A 7,263-nucleotide genomic window follows, 5' to 3' on the forward strand; every position below is an offset into this window, starting at 1 on the left:
AAAAATTAAAACTAGAAATACCATAGGACCCAATTATCCCACAACTGGGTATTTATCCAAAGAACCTAGAATCAATAATTCAAAGAGACTTATGCACCCCTATGTTCATTGCAACATTATTCACTCTAGCCGAGACATGGAAACAATCTAAGTGCCCATGAACTGATGAATGGATAAAGAAGATGTGGTGTATATATATACAATGGAATACTCAGCCATGAAAAAAAGGCACAATTGTCCCATTTGCAACAACATGGATGGACCTTGAGGGTATTATGTTAAGCAAAATAAGTCAGGCAGAGATAAACAAACACTACATGATTTCACTCATATATGGAAGATAAACAAACACATGACCAAAGAGAACAGATTAGTGGTTATCAGAGGAGAAGAGGGTTTGGGGGTGGGCATAAGGGGTAAAGGGGCACATATATATGGTGACTGACAAACAGTAATGTACCCTGAAATTTCAAAATGTTATAAAATATTATGACCACAATAAAATAATTTTGAAAACTAAAGAAAAAAAAAGAAATTTGAGAAATAGTTTACCTTAAAGTAAGTATTGCTATTTTATCACATTAGTAAGAATCTGAATTTGTGTAGAAGCTGTTTCCAATACACTCCACCTCCCATTCCTCCAAGGGGGTAGATTATACATTTTACAGCAGAACAAAAAATGGAAGTTTAGGAGTGGATTTTTGTAAATGAGAGAGCTACGGAAGAGCTGAAATACCAAATCTGAGTATTATCTCCGCCCAAAGTCCTGCCAGATCACAGGGAGCCCAGTGAGAGAAAAGACCCACACAAAGGAAAGAGGAATAGTCTCTTGAAAGACTGAATGGATTCTGGTAAGATTCATGAGTCTGATGTGCCTTAAAATGAATATACTCTCTTACCACCACAAAGTTTGAGAAATGAAAGTGAACTTCTTTTGGTTTCAGTTGTCAGGTAGAAGAAATAAGGAGTAGCATATCAAGTAGAAATTTAGAAAGCTATAGACAGGAAGACTCTCAAGCTCTGAGACTTTAGTCTGCACAAATACTTGCTGACAGCACAGAAAAAGATGTTGATGATATTGAGTCCACAGTAGGACAGTCGGGAAATGAAAAGAAGCCTCATCATGGAGCTGAAGAAGCCACTGCCCCAAGAGGAAGCAACAAGCTGAGTGGCCAGGCTGGAAGATGCGAGACTAGGATAACGGAGGGGTTCACAGATGGCCAGGTAGTGGTCATAGGCCATGACTGCCAAAAGGACACACTCAGTGCATACTAAGGCAATGAAGAATTACAGTTTGGTCATGCAACCTACATGGGAGACTCTACTGTCCTGAGTAAGAAATGCTCCCAAGAGTCAGTGAATCATGACATTGATGTACCACAGCTCCAAGAAGGAGAGATTGCTGAGGAAAAAGTTCATTGGGTGATGAAGGCTTGGAGTGAGCCAGATTGTGGAACTGATGAATGCATTCTCCAACAATGTCAACAGATAAATTGGAAGGAACACGGCAAAGAGGAGTAGCTGGAGTGGTGAAGAGGTGGGGAAACCCACCAAAAAAACTCTACTATGTAGTCTCCACTCAAATTTCTCATGATCTCTGTCCACTTGACTGCCTGAAGCAGAACAAGGTGTTGAGAGACAGGTAGACCAAACCACTAACATCCCCTCACAGATTATAACCTTCTAAAGATGCCCAATGACATATTATTAATTATTATTTTATCATTCTGTTCTTTCACTTTTCTATTTCATCTCCCACCTCAAGGGAAAAGTTCTCAGACTTGAGAATTATCTCAATAACTTAGCAATCTTAACTACAGTGCGTATTTAATAAATGATTCCTGAGTGATTCCAGAAAAAATCTTAGTATTGCAATTCTTGTTTTTGTTTTTTTATGCATGACATGCTCTTCCATTACCACCCACAACCTCTAAGTCTCATGTAAACTTTACTCAATATTTGTTGAATGAGTGAATGAAAGAAGGTCTGACAGCAAGCTGAAGCCTGAGGGTTTATCTCTCAAGGGAAATTGTACTAAGAGGAAGTAGTAGTAGCTCAAAGACATCACTTGAGCTACAGTGTAAGGCGGCGTGGGAGAAGGGAGGTTGATTTGGGAAGTATCCATTCATAGTTGGAGAAATAACTCAGCATAGAAGAGATAAAGGAGTTTTACTCCAGAAATGAGTCATTTTTCCATTCATTTTACAAGGATTTTCTAGTACATTTTCTGTGCCAGAATTAAATTGTCTCATTCTCAGTGCTGGTGCAGAAGGTTGAAAAAAGGAGCCCCAAAAGGTGTCCATGTCTTAATCCCCACAACCTGTAAATATTGCATCATATGACAAAGTCTTTTCTTATGTGATTACGTTAAGGGTATTGAGTGGGAGATTATCCTGGATTATCCAAGTGGACATTAAATGTAACCAGAGAAATTTGTTTGTTTTCCTTGAATTCTTCATTTGTTCATCACTAAGGGAATAATCGTAACTCACATAGCAAAGAACTTGGTGAAACAGCAACTGAAGACTGTCTGGAATCATTATAATTATTATATAACAATTTTCTCTGTATAATCTTGAATAATTTACTTCATTCAGATACATATTTTGTAAATTACACAAACTGAATAGAAACTAGAGCTCTTTCCAGTAGTAGCACTGCATGAAATTTTGTTGAAATTCCAACTTGGCCCAGGATCACTCCTGGGGGATAGGGTAAAGAAGTTGTTAAAAAATAAGGTGGACAGTGGGAAGCAGCCTAGGAAACTCATTGTCTGGTTCACAAGATTTTGTAGCCAGTCCTGCTCTGCAGACCACTCTGGCTTAAATCCACTGCTGACTCAAATGCTAGCCTGCAAGCAGGGTCACTTGTGTCCAGAGGTGCCCATGACTCTAACTCTTCCCCACTCCTCAGTATCACTTGACATCATCATCTTCCCAGGTTTCCTGCTCAGTTGTTTAAAACAGAATGCCATTTGCTCTTCAGACTGGCCCGCTATTTAATCCCTGCCAAATATTTTCACTCTCCCTTTATCTATACGCTGCTCCTAACCTGCCCTCCCTTTTAGAGAAGGCCCTCCTGGATAGACTGCTTCTGAATCACAGTTCTCAGATCCTTCTGGTGGCTCTGAGTTTGTCAGGGCATTGTGTGCATTGAGCTCTTGTTATTTGCATCTTTTTTTCTGTTCACTCTAACTTCTGGGCCACGTCTTTCTTTCCTTGTCAGTCTTGGAACAACATTCCTCCTCTACTGGCACTTCAAGATTTTTATGATATCAGGGCAACAGTCTACCACCAGGGCAGAAGAGCCTGAAGTTTTAACATTCACACAGTGATAAGCTCTTTAAACACACCCTTCTCATTTGACAGCTTAGGTTCCAAATAACAATTAATGAGGGAGATCTTGAGGATTTCTCCCATTGCATTTCCTCTCAGAACCAAGAGCAGCTCTTTATCCATTGATCTTCTTGGAACTAAATGATGTTGATGGTATTGTACCATTCATCTTTTACTTGCCCATGAATGTTCCCTTTCATGGTCACCCTCACTTCCACATCTGTCAACTGTCACTCTTGTTTAGCCCTCCAGTCACGCCAGAGTTCTTTAAGACACCACTCTGTTTTCTGCCTCTGGACTTTTGCACATGAATAAACATCATGAACATCAGCTGTTCCCCGAAGACTTTGTCCAGGAGATCCCCATTATGACTATGACTTTTTAACAGATCTACAGAGTAATTATGTATTTATTTCAACTTTTCCTCCTCAGGAGCAGGAAACTCTCACTCATTAATCTAGCCTCATTAAGTTTAGGTCTATGTACAGAATACGTACCCAATAAACCTTCATTGAATGAGACAAAACATACATAATATGATAATTTAGGAGCTTGGGAAGTTAATGTTCCTTTTCTCTTTCAGTGGTAGAAGGTTGAGCCTGTTTTTTTTATCTATCAAATAGGGATGCTGCTGCTGCTGTCATTCCTACTTCATTAGGTTATGTGACAATCAAAGAAACAAATTAGGTGAGGATGATTTGCCCACAATGTGAAACATACTTATTTTAAGACACACTGGTGATTCCGTAGGTCTGTGGGCCTGAAATCATGCAGACGTCTCTTGGATCTCCCAAACTGGTGATTTATAGCAGCATAGCTGCCTGGATTCGTATCTAAGATCCACCTCCTAGATGTTCCATAAACAAACCTTCAGCAGTACATTGCCTGACCCCAAGGGCCCTCTTCAGGAATCCACACAAACCTTCATCCAGAGACCCACTGGGCAACGCCCTGTACAGAAGCATATCCAATTTTCAGAGAAAATTGTTTGTTTTCCTTGAATTCTTCATTTGTTCATCACTAAGGGAATAATCGTAACTCACTTAGCAAAGAATTTGGTGAAACAACAACTGAGGAACGTCTGGAATCACTATAATTATTGTCATAGTCTGTGTCCACTTGGTATGTGAAGAAGGCATAATAGTAAAGTTGATTACTATCTGTAAGGCACTAGATACTTTTCATATACTAGCTTATAAAAGCTCAGTGAGTTTAAGCACATTTATCTTTATTTATAAATGACATAGAGAGATGAGTGATTTTTTTCTTCCAAGACCACACATCTCAGAAATTCTGGAGCTGTTATAACCCAAAAAATCTGGCCTTGAAAGTGTGGCAGCAAACTTAATCATATCCTATACATCCTCCATGGAAAAAATTAGGCGTCCATGGGTATAGCCAGATGGATTCATTCATGCAAAAACAAAGGGTTGCTTTTTGTTTTTGTGGGTTTTTTGGCTTGTCTGTATATGGTAGTCAAATTCAATCAATATTTTTTTGAATCTCATTTGAATTTGGGCTGTGTAGATATGGACTGAATCTGGCAAGTATGGCTTTGTTCCTGGCCTTAGGGTAAGAAGGGTTCTACTCTCTAAGCATACCAAGATGAACCCTGCCTCTCCTACCATCAACCTCTGCCCTCTGGATTCCCCTTTTCCATACACAATTTCCTATCCTGTCTGACATGTTCACAGGTCTCTAGCACTTCACCTCGATGGAACTTAAAAATATCTCCTACACTTGTGAATATTTCAAGGGTATTTCTCAGGCATCAACTCCATAATCATAAACATTTTGATATGAGTATAATACCAGAGTGCTCAATATGAGATGTTTGGATGACTACTCTTTTTTCATATTTTAAGCCAATCGAACATCTGGAGAAATTCAAGAGATTTTCAGGATTATGCGAGATCTGGAAACCACAGGGAATGGGCGAAGGATCGAACCTGAGTGAGGACAAAATTTCTCACAGAGGTGTACCTAGTTCTTTGATTGCCTCTCCTCTGCATTCACTCATATACCCTGTCTTTGAATTCTTGTCATAGGCTGGTTACCTGTTGCTTCCAGGCAGGTGCAGTCAGCACCACCTACTCTTCAATAAAGCTGATACTTCATGCTGTTCTCTGAGTCATTTGGGGCAAAACAGGACAGAGGCTTGGCAGATGTGGCCCTGAAGCAAACAGGGACAGCAATAACCAGCCCTTACCACCTCATCATCAGGGATATAGCCCCTTAGGACACGTTGTCATGATGACCTACCTCTCTCCTACAAGACTGTGTTAAAGTCACTTCAGTCACCATACGTGATACAATGAAAGCACAAGGTCTGGAGGGGCATAGCCCTGGAGGGAAGCAGAATAAAGTTCTTGAGTTCCTTATCTGAGTGCCATACATGTAGTGATTCTTCAAACCGTATTTTCAGAGAGACTGAAGAGGCTATCTGTCTGCATCAGTAGATATATATAATCATAATTCAAGTCTAAAATTCTATTCTGGATATAAAACAATAAAGAAAAAGAATCATCAGTAAATTAATTCTGACTGGACCTTTACACTATTAATTTTTTGAGAAAATTTTATTTGTCAAACTCTATTCAGCTTTGCATCTGCATCACTTGTCTGTGTTTATGTGTGAGAGAGAGATGCTTTATCTCCTGTCCACAAGTCTACAAATTCCAATGGAGTTTCCTGCTCGCTCCTTTTTATATCCCTTTGTGATTAGAACTGGGCTAGAAGGATGCACAAGGAAGACCTCAGATAATTGGAGTGAGGATGGGCAGAGAAATAATTTGAGATTCCTGATTCCCGGCTCAAATCTGAATCTGTTTCTGAAAAGGATGGGATTTTCTTTCTCCCACATCTCTGGGTTTCCTGACTGCCATTCATGCACAGGTTACTCCTCTGCTTCTTGTCTACTTGAACTATCACAAATGGAGTTGTGGAAAATAATAAAAGAAAGCTGAACTAAATTGGAGCCAAGAAGGCCTGTAGGGGGAGCTCTCATGCCCTAGCACACATGTCAATTACATCAAACAGGGGGAGAGGGTAGCTTGCATCTTGGAAAAGAAGTAAAACTACTTTGCTGCTGAAGGGAGACTTCTCTTCCCACTCAGCAACAAGCCAGCCAATGAGGATTGCCACAGCTCAGCCAATAAGAATCCATTGCTGCTCTGAACTGTTACTTTTCCCCAATGGACTTTGGTTTAGTACTCCCTCCTGACTCCTCCTTCTTCTCTATAAAGGCAGCGCCCCTTCCTTATTGATTGGATTTGTCTATGGTTCACCATAGCATGCACATTCTGAATTGCAATTCTTTTGGTTATTCCCAAATAAACTCATTTTGAGGCTTTTTAAGTCAACAGAGTAGGTTAATTCCTGGGTTGTGTGCTAATCTATCACTGGAAAGGTTCAAGCAGAGGCCAAATGACCTCCTGTTTAGGATGCAATACTGGGGAGGGAGCAAAATTCAACAGAAGTAATTTCCCACTCCTCTCTGTGATAATGAAAGTTTGTTTCTTATTGAAAAATAATAGGATCACAAACAGTAATACTTAGCAAAGTTATTAGATGATGTTATAAGGAGTGGGAGAATTACAATGATCTCTGAATTTTCAGACCAAGATGGTGAGGAGATATTAACTCTTAGAAAACACAAAAGGAAGAACAACATGAGAAAATCAATGATGAATTCAGTCTTGACATACTAAGCTCAAAGAAAGAAGCGGATATAACTATAAAGAAGCAGATATAAAGCAGCAATAAATTAGAAATGTTGGCCTGGATCTTAGTTAGGTCTGTCTTCAGATTATAATATGGGAAGTAATAAAAATTAATAAATATGATAGAAACAGATTTGATAGATTTAAGCAGAGGAACAGAATCTAGAAAAAGAGAGAAAGATGAACAAGAAATGCTTGAGAAAGGG

General features: G+C 39.4%; 1 pseudogene; it reads right to left on the minus strand.

Annotated features, from left to right (window-relative positions):
• Positions 1-987: 987 nt before the first annotated feature.
• LOC131401435 (olfactory receptor 6P1-like) lies at positions 988-1,592 on the minus strand (annotated as a pseudogene).
• Between the last annotated feature and the right edge of the window lie 5,671 nt (positions 1,593-7,263).

This window comes from Diceros bicornis, chromosome 4, assembly GCF_020826845.1.
Source record: "Diceros bicornis minor isolate mBicDic1 chromosome 4, mDicBic1.mat.cur, whole genome shotgun sequence".
Taxonomy (NCBI): domain Eukaryota; kingdom Metazoa; phylum Chordata; class Mammalia; order Perissodactyla; family Rhinocerotidae; genus Diceros; species Diceros bicornis.